The sequence below is a fragment of the Rhinoderma darwinii genome, chromosome 4 (assembly GCF_050947455.1).
Source record: "Rhinoderma darwinii isolate aRhiDar2 chromosome 4, aRhiDar2.hap1, whole genome shotgun sequence".
In the NCBI taxonomy this organism is placed as follows: Eukaryota; Metazoa; Chordata; class Amphibia; order Anura; family Rhinodermatidae; genus Rhinoderma; species Rhinoderma darwinii.
This window is the reverse complement of record NC_134690.1, coordinates 285,646,855-285,662,906: the sequence shown is the minus strand read 5'-3', so window position 1 is coordinate 285,662,906 and position 16,052 is coordinate 285,646,855. Positions and strand designations below refer to the sequence as shown.

At 37.7% G+C, this 16,052-nt stretch overlaps 1 protein-coding gene across 1 annotated transcript in view; it reads left to right on the top strand.

Moving 5' to 3' along the window:
* UST (uronyl 2-sulfotransferase) overlaps positions 1-16,052 on the top strand; it is a 379,706-nt gene that overhangs the window by 172,263 nt on the left and 191,391 nt on the right. The gene's annotated exons all lie outside the window — the stretch shown is intronic.

Here is a 16,052-nt window from a genome sequence, read left to right as displayed (position 1 = left end):
GGGTCCTATGTTAACATCTAACTTGGCCTGTTTTTTGATTGAAAGAGCTTTTGATATTTGTAAATATGACCTCCTGATGCTGCAAATTCAACAAATTACCATTTTAGTTCTCTTTACAACCTTTAAAATGTTTTGATCTCTGTTGTGCATAATAATTTGAAACAGTGCATTTTGAGTTTTTTTCTTCTAAAATAAAATCTGTTATCATTAGGAGATTTGTTCAATAAAATTTGCATTATACTCCAACGGTTGATGGCTTGAAGATTATACTGACTGTCATTTGCATCGACTATTTAGGAAAATCAGCGAAAAATAACATTTGCATAATAATTTGGAATGCGATGTAGTTAATGATTAACAGTTTTAATATGTCTACTTTATGTTGGCATCATTTTTTGGAACATTCTTGTATTATTTTTAGGAGATTTATAAATTTAGTAGATATTTTTCATATTTTCAAGACAATTTCCAAAACCTACTCTATTAGGGACCAATTTAGTTGTGAAGTGGCTTGAGGGGTCTTTGTGTAGAAAAAAAAAAAAAGAACTCAAAATCTTCCCATTTTAAAAATTGCACCCCTCAAAGTACTCAAAACAGCATTTTGGAAGTCTCTTAACCCTTTAGGCGTTTCGCAGGAATTATAGCAATATGAAGGTAGAATTTAAACATGTCGTTTTTTTTTGTTTTTTTTTGCAGATATTTAATTTAGATCCTTAATTTCTGTAACACAGCAGGTGTAAAGTGAGAAACTCAACCCCATATTTATTACCCTGATTCTGCCATTTTAAAAAAATATAAAGGAGCACCTTGTGCATTTTGGGTACTCCATTTTATTAGGAAATTTATTAGGGAATTTCCAGGCACACTATTGTCCTTGAGGTGGCAGAACATAACCTCCTCTAAAAGCCCCTATTTTGTAAACTACATCCCACAAGGAATTAATCTAGGGAAGTAGTGAGCAATTTTACCCCACAGGTATTTCATCGATGTCGTTTTAGCTAAATTTTAAATTTCCACAAGAAATAAAGGAGATAAATCACCCCAGCATTTGTAAAGCAATTTCTCCCAAGTACGGCAATACCGCATATGTGGTCACAAACTGCTGTTTGGGCACGTGGTAGGGCTCAGAAGGGAAGGAGCACTATTTGGCTATTGGAGCCAGATTTTGCTGGATTGATTTCCAGGCAACATGTCATATTTGCAGAGCCCCTGTGGGACCAAAAAAGTGCCCCCAGAAGTGAACTCCTTTTGGAAACTACAACCCTTTAGGCATTCAGCTAGGGGTATAGTGAGCATGCTGACCCCACAGGTGTTTTACAGAAATTAGTGTGCAGTGGATATTGCAAAGTGAAATTGGCAATTTTTCCATAGATATGCCATTTCAGTGCCCAATATGTTGTGCCACTGTGAAGAGACAGCTCTGTTATTATACAGTGTTTCCTGATTTTAGAAATACTCTACATGTGGCCCTAATCTTTTACCTGGACATATGACCGGGCTCAGTAGTGAAAGAGTACCATGCGGAATTGAGGCCTAATTTGGCGATTTACAAAGTATTGGTCCACAATTGCAGAGGCTCAGAGATCAAATGTTAAAAGATAAACCCAAGAAGTGACTCCATTATAGAAACTACACACCTAAAGGCATTTATCTAGGGTTGTAGTGAGCATTTTGACCCCACAGGTGTTTTCCAGATACGAATACGCTGCGGATGATGGAAAGTGAAAATTAAAATTTCAATGCCCAATATGTTGTGCCACGGGAGACTCACAACCCATAAACTGTAAAATGTGTTTGGGCACACTGTAGGGCTCAGAGGGGAAGAAGCACCATCTGGTTTTTGGAGCGTAGATTTTGGTTGGTAGTAGTTTTGTTTGGGGTTTTACTGGTATTTCAGTTTATAATGTGGGGGCATATGTGTAACGTCCGCAGCCGCGCACCATCGTTCTTACCTGTCCCCCGACGGCTGCGGCCGTGGACGAGTGAGTGCCAGGAGGCATCTCCCTTCTGAGAGACGCCGGTACTCACTTCCGCATCGCTGCCCTGGTTCCTGTAGGGTGCGCACTCGTGCCCGGCCTTAAAGGGCCACTGCACACACATGAGTAAAATCTGTAATTATACCATGATCACCCTGGACTATCAAAAGGGCCCTGCCCTTTCACTCATTTCCTGAGCGTTGTTGCGTTTACCCATGTTAGTCTTAGCAAATGGTCCTTTAGTGTTATCCTGTTCCCGTTGTTCCTGTGGCCTGCTACCTGTATCTTGTATCCCGTTCTATATTTGATCCTGTGCCTTAGACTGTTGGAGTTGTGTTGTGCCACCTGTCACGCCTGCTGATATACACCACGTCTGGTGTGTGCAAGTTCATCTGTTCCAAGCCTCAATTACTGTCTGGACTATTAAAGGTACTCTTGTACTAGGACTGTTGTTTGGCCAGCTGCTATTCCGCTACGGCCGATACCCATATGCCTACTAAGATCGTTGGGCTAATACATGCATATTGCAACTCAAATGAACCGTGTGATATACGAATATGAACACCTATATAAAAAAATCACACATGAACCATTATTAGCGAAAAATAGACTATAGTTTATTGAAAGACAAAATCATTAAAAAAGGTACATTGGCAGTAACATTACCCATAGAAAAAGGATCACCACATATGTCGGGTCCCACAGCCTTTATAGTAAAATGCAAATAGTGCATGAAAAGACTGGTACATAAGAAATATGATGAATATGGATAGGAACCATCCAAAGCAAAGTAATATAAAAAAAACAGACAGCAAAAAGGTACAATTAAGGAGGCATACAGACCAGAACTATGGGTGGATCAACCCATATTCATCGTATTACTTATGTACCAGTCTTTGCATGCACTATTTGCACTTTACTATAGAGGCTGTGGGACCCGACCTATGTGGGGGTCCTTTTTCTATGGGTAATGTTACTGCCAATGTACTTATTTTTAATGATTTTGTCTGTCAAAAACATATTGTCTATTTTTCACTAATAATGGTTCATGTGTTACACCCAGAAACCCCCCTAAAAAAATCCTTTGTTTACTTGTTTATCTCTGACTAGGCAGAGCTATGCTTTGCTACCTGATGTTCTTAAACTGAAAATACTTCTAAGGGAGTCTGAAACACACCTCCTGTCTCATCAGTGTCTCAAATCCCTTCCTTGTGCTGTAAACTGCAGCTCTGTGTGCTCAGATTGACTGTCATGTATAAGCATAAGCCCAGCACAAGATTACCAGTAAATCGGTGATTGTTGAGAGATTTTCCCATATAGCAGAAATGGAATGATTATAAACTAAGGCCGGATTCACACGAGTGTGTGCGTTTTGCCCGCACAAAAAACGCGACGTTTTGCGTGCGCAAAAGGCACTTGACAGCTCCGTGTGTTAGCCCCGTATGATGCGCGGCTGCGTGCTTTTCGCGCAGCCGCCATCATTATGACACTCCGTTTGGATGTTTGTACGTGGTGCTTTTCTGTTTTCATTCATACTTTTCACAGCTGTTGCGCGAATCACGCTCATCCCACGGAAGTGCTTCCGTGTGGTGCGCATGATTTTCACGCACCGATTAACTTCAATGGGTGCGTGATGCGCGAAATACGCCCAAAGAACGGACATGTCGTGACTTTTTTGCAGCGGACTCACGCTGCGGAAAAATCACGCAACTGTCTGCACTACCCCATAGACTAATATAGGTTCGTGCGACGCGCGTGAAAATCACGCGCGTTGCACGGACGTCTGAATAAGCCCTAAAACAAATTAAACCACCAGTGAGAAAAAGAAGATTAATAAATAACTGTCACATCTAATATGCCAAATGAACCATAAAGGAACCTATATTTCCACTTTAAATTCATGTCTTATATGTATGCAGAGTCCATTATTAAAGTTTGACATTTTTATTATGTGTGTAAATAGTATGGGAAACATGTTTACTTTGGTGTAAATTGACAGATATTTTTAAATTTGTAATTCTATACGAATTTGAAACTACCAATATTTTATCTGGGTACAAAAGAGAATCTTAACAGTTGTTTGCAAATGTAAAAAGCGTAGCAAAGTAAATGGATTCTTATACAAAATTTTGTCAGTGTTCTAACAAGGTATAATTCATAGCACTGTCTATTACAGTGAAGTAGTTTTTATTTAATTTGTCATGTTTAATCATCCAATTTAAATGATTAATAAGCAGTCAAGAACTGGCAGTTTATAAATGTTATTACATTCATTACTTTCTTTCCAAAACCCACTATTTATTACTTTATATTTTGCAATTATTTCTACCATAATGCAGCTTAGGCCTCGTTCACATCAGCATCTCGTTCCGTTCATGGGTTCCATTAGACCTTTCCGTTGGAGGAAACCATAAACAGAAAGACAAATGGAAATCATAGCTTCTGTTTGCATTACCATTGAAATCAATGGTAATGCTTCCGTTGCAAACGATTTCCTTTTGTCTCCGTTCCATAAGGTTTCTTTTTTGTTTTTTTTTAGTGGAAACAATAGCGTAGTCGACTGCGATATTGTTTTCGCGAAAAAAAAAGACAAAGTGTAGAAGTGTTAATAGTTGTTTTTCTTAACAAAATGCAAAGTGAATGGTGTAACCACCCTTTTGCCTTCAAAAAAGCATCAATTCTTCTAAGTACACTTGCATAAAGGCATGGATTTTGTTGGATTATAGTCAGGTGTATGATTAACCAATTATACCAATCAGATGATAATGATCATTAGGTAAGTAAGGAACATACAGCTTCTGAGCACGTGCCAGCTTCCTATCGGTACTGAATGCCTAGGGGGGCCTAGGAGGCTTCCGTACTAGGCAGACTGGGAGGCCAGTGTTAGGTTTCCGGGTTGCCATTGCAGCCATCAGCGCCCCGGCTATTTCGTCGCTGTGGTGGTGATTGGCTACAAACACCTTAAATGCAGCGGTCGCATTTGACCGCTGCATTTAAAGAGAACCTTTCACCTCCCCATACATGTGCAGCTGAGTGCAGCATGTAATGGGGAGGGCTGCACAAACCCTGGGGCACTTTACATTTTTTTTCTACCTCCCTCCGTTATTTAGATATCGGTGCCGTTATATCTGGCGCCCGATATTTAAATAACCCCCTGAACAGTCAACGGGGCGTGTACTGGCAAGGGGGCGTGTTACTATGGCTGTGACACTGTCCAATCAGATTTGGACAGTGCCACAACAAGTGCGAGGAGAGAGAGTATGCGATTGCAGTCTTTTCACCCGAACTGGCAAGGGGGCGTGTCACTGCTACGGACAGTGCAAGAGCTGTGGAGAGGAGAGAATAAAGAAGCAAAAAGCACGGCGCCACATAGTGCAGGTCAATGGGATAACGGGAGAGCCATAAACATAATCGGTTCTGCTCACCTCGTTAGTAAGTGATAAAGGCAAAGAATAATAAGTCCACTTCGTGCTGCTGCCAGGATCCAAAGCCGGTAAACCAGAACGGTTACCGCTAGTTAAAATATATGAACAAAAAAGGGGGGAAGCAAAAGGGAGGATCCTATAGGGCGCTGCTGCGTGGTTATTAAAAGATGGTCAATGATGATAGATACGAAAATATATACTTGGATATTTATTTAGAACATTCAGGCTACGCGTTTCGACACTGTACCAGCGTCTTCCTCAGGCCATAAAATATACATACAACGAGGTTATTTATATACTGACAAGAATCAAACAAACAGGAAGGAAATGGAGGTCATACAGGGGAAAGGTCAAGAGGTGAAGATGACGTCATAAGTAATACAGGTATCGGGAGATTATTTTAAATATTGTTAGCGAACAAATTAATAATTGTACCTAAGGGATACCAAAGTCGGCACCCTGAACAAATTCAGAAAATCAACATTTATAATTTCACATACATATAATTGCAATTACGATTAATTACAGTCCATGTAGTGTGTCCTAAAAGAAATTCATTCACAAATTCATTAAAAGAATACGTAACATGTGGGGGCGGGAACAGTAATGGATAGTGAAGAGATATATAATTAAAATAAATAAACACAGATGAATATATATAAAAATTGCCAAATATTAATATAATAAATAGTGAACACCAAAGTAACTTAACGAGCAAGGATTTTACTTTGTTCGTATGTTGCTCGAAATAGGGAATGGAACCACAAAGGCACAAAAAACGGGTGAACGTACACGCAAGGTGTGATTGATAGCTGAATCCACTTGGTGTGCGTTTTCATAGTTAGGACAGTAACACGGGGTTAGTGTATAGATATCTATTGTTGCTTCGAAAAGAGGGTTGTTATATAGAAATATAAATATATGTATATGAATTAAAAGTGTTTAAAATTGTTTAAAAAAAGAGAACAAAGTATGAAAGGAGCTTCACAGCTTCCATTAGTAATTTGTTTGGATAACACGGAAGTTGTCCGTGTTATCGGGATCAGAGAAGTGCAATGTAGATCGGGTTCACATTATTAACATTAACGGTAGTATTTATCTGTCATAAATAGCAGATAAATAAAAATATTATTAAACAAAAATTATACATGTATACAGGGAGATAAGACTATTACATATCCCTGACCGTTCTATATTTGGACAGCGCTTTTGGGCGTCTCTGTTGTCCAGACAACCCCCGTAAGGTAGGATCCCGATAGTACATTAATAGGAATGTCGCAAGCACTGTTACTTGGAAGAATATACAGTATTTAAGGGATGATCTCCTAAGAAAAAATTAGTGTAACCTATGGATAAAACAAATTAAATGTATACATATATATACGTACATATATATGCATACATACACATGCATGCATATGAAACTACACACACAAACCAAACTGTTCGGTGATGTGTGGTAGCATTTCAATAGACAAAGTGATTGAAGGAATTGCTGGTATTAATATTCCATAAAATTCACTTGTGTCATTATACTTACATCATTCGGAAAAAAAAGGGGGGAGGGGGGGGAAGCACATTAAACGAAACAACCCTATAGATGTTTATTTGTGTAGACACCAAAGATAACCATCTAGTGAGAATCTGAGAGTTATTATGGGCAAACTAATATGGTACATATAAACAAGTTTTGTTCTAAAATTAATTTCTGTACGGATTGGTGCATAATGGGGCATCAATCTAAAGACGATTCAGAAATGTCATTTAAACCTCGTGGGTTCAATGTCTGTAATTTGAAAATCCAATAATTCTCTCTTTGTTTTAATTTTTGAAATCTATTGGGGACATGAATTGAGATATGCTCAATGGGGGTAATGTTTAATGTTTCAAAACGTCCATTGTGAAAGGAGTTGCAATGTCGGGAAAGGCTGTGTTTAAGAAAACCTGTATTGATATTAGATCTATGCTTATTCATTCTTGTACGTAAGCATTGTGTTGTTCTGCCCACATATTGCAGATGGCATGGACATTCTATTAGGTACACTACATACGAACTACCGCAATTAAGAAAAGATTTGATTGTAAAGGTTTCTTTTGTGACTGTAGAAATATAGGTAGTTTGTCTATGGGAGATGTTATTGCAACACAGACATCGCGGATGGCTGCATTTAAATGAGCCAAAAAGAATAGGGAACATTTTGGGGATTGATGATTTGGATTTTCGCACTCTGCTGGGCGCAAGGATGTTTTTTAATGTTTGTGCTCGTCTGAATGTGATCCTTGGCATATCTGATAGGTCTTTAGCTAAGTGAGGGTCATTTTTTAAAATCTTCCAATGTTTCAATAAAATGGTTCTGATGACCTTATTCTCTTTGTTAAAAGTCGTAATAAAATTAGTGTTACTGTAAGGGGACTCTGTTTTCTTGTGGGTGTGATTAATACAAAATTCTTGAGACAGCTTGGCGGCTTTGCACCGTGCTCCTTTGATTAAATTAACGGGAAAGTTTTTTTCTTTGAATCGTTTTTCTAAGACATTACATTCTTTGTTAAAATCAATGTCCTTCGTACAGTTTTTCCTTACCCTTCGGAATTGTCCGAAGGGCACATTTTTAATCCAAGGAGGATAATGTGCACTTCTAAAATCTAAATAACTATTAACGTCAACTGACTTAAAATGTGTTCTAGTGTTAAAAAGTTTATTAGTTAGATCATAATTGATTGTCAAGTCTAAAAAGTCAATTGATGCTACGGAAAAAGTGTGCGTGAAAGATAATCCAAAATTATTGTCGTTTAAGATCTCCATAAATTTAAGAGCCTCTCTTTCTTCTCCTTTCCAAATAAAAAGGAGATCATCGATATAACGTTTATACAATAAAATGTTTTCTTTAAAAGGATGATCACCATAAATGTATAATTCTTCGAAAGCTCCCATGTATAAATTTGCATAAGATGGTGCAAACCGAGTGCCCATGGCACAACCCTTAATTTGATTATAAAAACTGTTCCCAAAGGTAAAAAGATTATGTGTAAGGATAAAATTGATACAATTACTTAAAAAAGTAGCCTGCGTTGTTGGAATAAAAGTACTGGTTGATAAAACGGAATTAATTACTTCTAAACCTTTATCGTGTGGGATATTACTATACAAGGAATTCACATCGGCTGATAGGAAATGTATTGAGGATGTGCAGTGATCAATTTTCAAATTAAATAATTCTCTTATCAGTTGATCCGAGTCTTTCAAATACAAAGGTAGATTGAGTACGTAGGGTTGTAAGTGCAAGTCTACGAAGTGGGAGAGATTACTCGTTAGTGAACCGATTCCGGAAATGATGGGGCGTCCAGGGGGATTGGTGGGAGATTTATGAATTTTCGGGAGATGGTATATAAACGGCATGTTTGGAAAGGGAACGTGTAAAAATCGTTTCTCTCTTTTTGTAAGTAACCCATCTCTATCAGCTGTGTCTATCAGACTTTTATATTCTTGTATATACAATGGTAGTGGGTTAATAGATAATTTATGATAAAAAGAGTTATCAGTAAGAATGAGTGAAGTTTCGCTTAAATATTTATTCTTATCCTGGATCACAATACCGCCCCCTTTGTCAGCGGGGCGGATTATGATATCTCCATTGTTACTTAATGATTTTATAGCCCTTCTCTCATATCGTGTGAGGTTGTCTGAGGGAATATATGGTTTGTCAAGTGTTCTAAAATCGTTACCTACCAGAGTGGAAAAGGTGTCTATAAAGGAACCTTGGTGGTGTAGTGGGTAAAATTCAGATTTAGGACGAACATCTACCGGAACAAAGGCAGGAGTATTATCAGTCGTATTGGGATCAATAGTAAGGGACGGTACTGGATGGGACTTTAAAATTGAAAAATGTCTCATTAATGTTAGTTTCCTAGTGAATCTATTCAAGTCCATGAATAATTCGAAAGGGTCTGCTGATGCTGTAGGGCAAAATGAGAGGCCTTTATTCAAAAGACTTTCCTCATGTATATTCAAATTGTATGATGATAAATTGAATATTTTTATAGTTTGGTGCAGTTTCTCTTGATATTGAGTGGTACAGATGGGTTTGTGTCGTTTCTTTCCCCCTCTTCGTCCTCTATATCTGTATCGAGCTTCCTTTTGGTTGAGATTCGTTGTATTTTCGGAAAAAAGTGGGTGATTGATTGTGCTTTGGGGCTCATAAGGTAAGGAATCAGAAGTTCCTGGCTGGTCACTATAGGAGTTAGAGGTGACATGTTCAGCTGGGAGGGGAGCCCTAAAAATGAAACCGTAGAATGGGTAATATCCGAAGAGGAGGTCGGATAGTCCAATTTAGGGTATGTAGTTGTGCAACTTTGTTCTTCATAGTGAGAGAAGATTTGGCTATTGAAAGAGTTATGAAATAGTGAATCTTTCACTGGTAAAGATTTAGACGGAGGTGTAACCGAAAGAGAAGAGATGTCATGCGTAGACAGCTGTAATAAAGACATTGAGTTTTCTTCGATTGAGTCACTAAATGGTGAAGTGAGTCGATCTATTGTAGGAGTCACTTCCATTACATCTGACGATGGTTGTAAACGAAGGAGGTGGTTTTCTAACTCAGACGATTTGAAAGCATTCATTGGTATGATGCGATTCAAATGGGGTCTGAGTGATACAACTATTGGTTCAGTATTGGAACTTGGGGGAGGATTGGAACTCCTATGATCGGAAGTGGGTTTGATCAACAATGTTGTGATCGGAACCCTTTCCGTAGCAATGTCATGAAAAGTATTAGTTGTTACTTCTTTATTAGTGATAATAGGAGCAGGTCTGTGTCTGGAGCTGTTCCTAAATGATCTACTATATGTAGTTGGTTTGTACGGTGAGAAATTAGAGTCAGGTCGGCCCGATTTTTTAGGGTTGAGATGAATGTTAGACTTGTGCGGGGTATTAATACCTTTACCCAAAGTGGGACGTATCTCTGACCTCCAATCTCCGAGAGGTGTGCCAGTAGAATATATCGTTAGGGGTGAGGAGGTGTTTGGTGTGTGCAACTATACTATCACATCAGCACACCTCTCCTCATTACTGACCACCTTATCTGAGCCTGTTCACATTGTATTTAGGGCTAAGATGGCTCATTTTAATGAAACAATTTAATAAATTAATTTTTAATCGTTCTACCTTTTTTGTAATTAAATCTTTTTCGTAGTTGGTCAATCTATTACCAGTGGACAATTCCAGTTTGTGAAAATCTCTATGTCCAGAGAACAAAGGTAATTGTTCTCTGATTGTAGATATCTCCACAATAAGTGACTCACTAAGAGAGGTTCTTTTATTAAATAATCTCTCTAAAAAACCCATATGACACTTATATCAAACGCTGTCATATGGGTTTTTTAGAGAGATTATTTAATAAAAGAACCTCTCTTAGTGAGTCACTTATTGTGGAGATATCTACAATCAGAGAACAATTACCTTTGTTCTCTGGACATAGAGATTTTCACAAACTGGAATTGTCCACTGGTAATAGATTGACCAACTACGAAAAAGATTTAATTACAAAAAAGGCTAACAAATTAAAAAGAGACCGAACAGATTATACCTCTAATCCCCTCGGAGATTGGAGGTCAGAGATACGTCCCACTTTGGGTAAAGGTATTAATACCCCGCACAAGTCTAACATTCATCTCAACCCTTAAAAATCGGGCCGACCTGACTCTAATTTCTCACCGTACAAACCAACTACATATAGTAGATCATTTAGGAACAGCTCCAGACACAGACCTGCTCCTATTATCACTAATAAAGAAGTAACAACTAATACTTTTCATGACATTGCTACGGAAAGGGTTCCGATCACCACATTGTTGATCAAACCCACTTCCGATCATAGGAGTTCCAATCCTCCCCCAAGTTCCAATACTGAACCAATAGTTGTATCACTCAGACCCCATTTGAATCGCATCATACCAATGAATGCTTTCAAATCGTCTGAGTTAGAAAACCACCTCCTTCGTTTACAACCATCGTCAGATGTAATGGAAGTGACTCCTACAATAGATCGACTCACTTCACCATTTAGTGACTCAATCGAAGAAAACTCAATGTCTTTATTACAGCTGTCTACGCATGACATCTCTTCTCTTTCGGTTACACCTCCGTCTAAATCTTTACCAGTGAAAGATTCACTATTTCATAACTCTTTCAATAGCCAAATCTTCTCTCACTATGAAGAACAAAGTTGCACAACTACATACCCTAAATTGGACTATCCGACCTCCTCTTCGGATATTACCCATTCTACGGTTTCTTTTTTAGGGCTCCCCTCCCAGCTGAACATGTCACCTCTAACTCCTATAGTGACCAGCCAGGAACTTCTGATTCCTTACCTTATGAGCCCCAAAGCACAATCAATCACCCACTTTTTTCCGAAAATACAACGAATCTCAACCAAAAGGAAGCTCGATACAGATATAGAGGACGAAGAGGGGGAAAGAAACGACACAAACCCATCTGTACCACTCAATATCAAGAGAAACTGCACCAAACTATAAAAATATTAAATTTATCATCATACAATTTGAATATACATGAGGAAAGTCTTTTGAATAAAGGCCTCTCATTTTGCCCTACAGCATCAGCAGACCCTTTCGAATTATTCATGGACTTGAATAGATTCACTAGGAAACTAACATTAATGAGACATTTTTCAATTTTAAAGTCCCATCCAGTACCGTCCCTTACTATTGATCCCAATACGACTGATAATACTCCTGCCTTTGTTCCGGTAAATGTTCGTCCTAAATCTGAATTTTACCCACTACACCACCAAGGTTCCTTTATAGACACCTTTTCCACTCTGGTAGGTAACGATTTTAGAACACTTGACAAACCATATATTCCCTCAGACAACCTCACACGATATGAGAGAAGGGCTATAAAATCATTAAGTAACAATGGAGATATCATAATCCGCCCCGCTGACAAAGGGGGCGGTATTGTGATCCAGGATAAGAATAAATATTTAAGCGAAACTTCACTCATTCTTACTGATAACTCTTTTTATCATAAATTATCTATTAACCCACTACCATTGTATATACAAGAATATAAAAGTCTGATAGACACAGCTGATAGAGATGGGTTACTTACAAAAAGAGAGAAACGATTTTTACACGTTCCCTTTCCAAACATGCCGTTTATATACCATCTCCCGAAAATTCATAAATCTCCCACCAATCCCCCTGGACGCCCCATCATTTCCGGAATCGGTTCACTAACGAGTAATCTCTCCCACTTCGTAGACTTGCACTTACAACCCTACGTACTCAATCTACCTTCGTATTTGAAAGACTCGGATCAACTGATAAGAGAATTATTTAATTTGAAAATTGATCACTGCACATCCTCAATACATTTCCTATCAGCCGATGTGAATTCCTTGTATAGTAATATCCCACACGATAAAGGTTTAGAAGTAATTAATTCCGTTTTATCAACTAGTACTTTTATTCCAACAACGCAGGCTACTTTTTTAAGTAATTTTATCAATTTTATCCTTACACATAATCTTTTTACCTTTGGGAACAGTTTTTATAATCAAATTAAGGGTTGTGCCATGGGCACTCGGTTTGCACCATCTTATGCAAATTTATACATGGGAGCTTTCGAAGAATTATACATTTATGGTGATCATCCTTTTAAAGAAAACATTTTATTGTATAAACGTTATATCGATGATCTCCTTTTTATTTGGAAAGGAGAAGAAAGAGAGGCTCTTAAATTTATGGAGATCTTAAACGACAATAATTTTGGATTATCTTTCACGCACACTTTTTCCGTAGCATCAATTGACTTTTTAGACTTGACAATCAATTATGATCTAACTAATAAACTTTTTAACACTAGAACACATTTTAAGTCAGTTGACGTTAATAGTTATTTAGATTTTAGAAGTGCACATTATCCTCCTTGGATTAAAAATGTGCCCTTCGGACAATTCCGAAGGGTAAGGAAAAACTGTACGAAGGACATTGATTTTAACAAAGAATGTAATGTCTTAGAAAAACGATTCAAAGAAAAAAACTTTCCCGTTAATTTAATCAAAGGAGCACGGTGCAAAGCCGCCAAGCTGTCTCAAGAATTTTGTATTAATCACACCCACAAGAAAACAGAGTCCCCTTACAGTAACACTAATTTTATTACGACTTTTAACAAAGAGAATAAGGTCATCAGAACCATTTTATTGAAACATTGGAAGATTTTAAAAAATGACCCTCACTTAGCTAAAGACCTATCAGATATGCCAAGGATCACATTCAGACGAGCACAAACATTAAAAAACATCCTTGCGCCCAGCAGAGTGCGAAAATCCAAATCATCAATCCCCAAAATGTTCCCTACTCTTTTTGGCTCATTTAAATGCAGCCATCCGCGATGTCTGTGTTGCAATACCATCTCCCATAGACAAACTACCTATATTTCTACAGTCACAAAAGAAACCTTTACAATCAAATCTTTTCTTAATTGCGGTAGTTCGTATGTAGTGTACCTAATAGAATGTCCATGCCATATGCAATATGTGGGCAGAACAACACAATGCTTACGTACAAGAATGAATAAGCATAGATCTAATATCAATACAGGTTTTCTTAAACACAGCCTTTCCCGACATTGCAACTCCTTTCACAATGGACGTTTTGAAACATTAAACATTACCCCCATTGAGCATATCTCAATTCATGTCCCCAATAGATTTCAAAAATTAAAACAAAGAGAGAATTATTGGATTTTCAAATTACAGACATTGAACCCACGAGGTTTAAATGACATTTCTGAATCCTCTTTAGATTGATGCCCCATTATGCACCAATCCGTACAGAAATTTATTTTAGAACAAAACTTGTTTATATGTACCATATTAGTTTGCCCATAATAACTCTCAGATTCTCACTAGATGGTTATCTTTGGTGTCTACACAAAGAAACATCTATAGGGTTGTTTCGTTTAATGTGCTTCCCCCCCCTCCCCCCTTTTTTTTCCGAATGATATAAGTATAATGACAGAAGTGAATTTTATGGAATATGAACACATCACCGAACAGTTTGGTTTGTGTGTGTAGTTTCATATGCATGCATGTGTATGTATGCATATATATGTACGTATATATATGTATACATTTAATTTGTTTTATCCATAGGTTACACTAATTTTTTCTTAGGAGATCATCCCTTAAATACTGTATATTCTTCCAAGTAACAGTGCTTGCGACATTCCTATTAATGTACTATCAGGATCTTACCTTACGGGGGTTGTCTGGACAACAGAGACGCCCAAAAGCGCTGTCCAAATACAGAACTGTCAGGGATATGTAATAGTCTTATCTCCCTGTATACATGTATAATTTTTGTTTAATAATATTTTTATTTATCTGCTATTTATGACAGATAAATACTACCGTTAATGTTAATAATGTGAACCCGATCTACATCGCACTTCTCTGATCCCGATAACACGGACAACTTCCGTGTTATCCAAACAAATTACTAATGGAAGCTGTGAAGCTCCTTTCATACGTTGTTCTCTTTTTTTAAACAATTTTAAACACTTTTAATTCATATACATATATTTATATTTCTATATAACAACCCTCTTTTCGAAGCAACAATAGATATCTATACACTAACCCCGTGTTACTGTCCTAACTATGAAAACGCACACCAAGTGGATTCAGCTATCAATCACACCTTGCGTGTACGTTCACCCGTTTTTTGTGCCTTTGTGGTTCCATTCCCTATTTCGAGCAACATACGAACAAAGTAAAATCCTTGCTCGTTAGGTTACTTTGGTGTTCACTATTTATTATATTAATATTTGGCAATTTTTATATATATTCATCTGTGTTTATTTATTTTAATTATATATCTCTTCACTATCCATTACTGTTCCCGCCCCCACATGTTACGTATTCTTTTAATGAATTTGTGAATTAATTTCTTTTAGGACGCACTACATGGACTGTAATTAATCGTAATTGCAATTATATGTATGTGAAATTATAAATGTTGATTTTCTGAATTTGTTCAGGGTGCCGACTTTGGTATCCCTTAGGTACAATTATTAATTTGTTCGCTAACAATATTTAAAATAATCTCCCGATACCTGTATTACTTATGACGTCATCTTCACCTCTTGACCTTTCCCCTGTATGACATCCATTTCCTTCCTGTTTGTTTGATTCTTGTCAGTATATAAATAACCTCGTTGTATGTATATTTTATGGCCTGAGGAAGACGCTGGTACAGTGTCGAAACGCGTAGCCTGAATGTTCTTAATAAATATCCACGTATATATTTTCGTATCTATCATCATTGACCATCTTTTAATAACCACGCAGCAGCGCCCTATAGGATCCTCCCTTTTGCTTCCCCCCTTTTTTGTTCATATATGTGGAGAGGAGAGCGCACTCATCTCTTCAGCTCTTGTGAGACATCAGTCTTGTACTTTGTCTGCCGAACTCGCAAGGGGGCATGTCTCTGCTACGGACAGTGTAAGAGCTGGGGAGCGCTTACACTGTCCGTAGCAGAGACACGCCCCTTGCCAGTTCGGCAGACAATATAAGACTGATCTCTTGCAAGAGCTGAAGAGATGAGAGCGCTCTCTCCTCTCCCC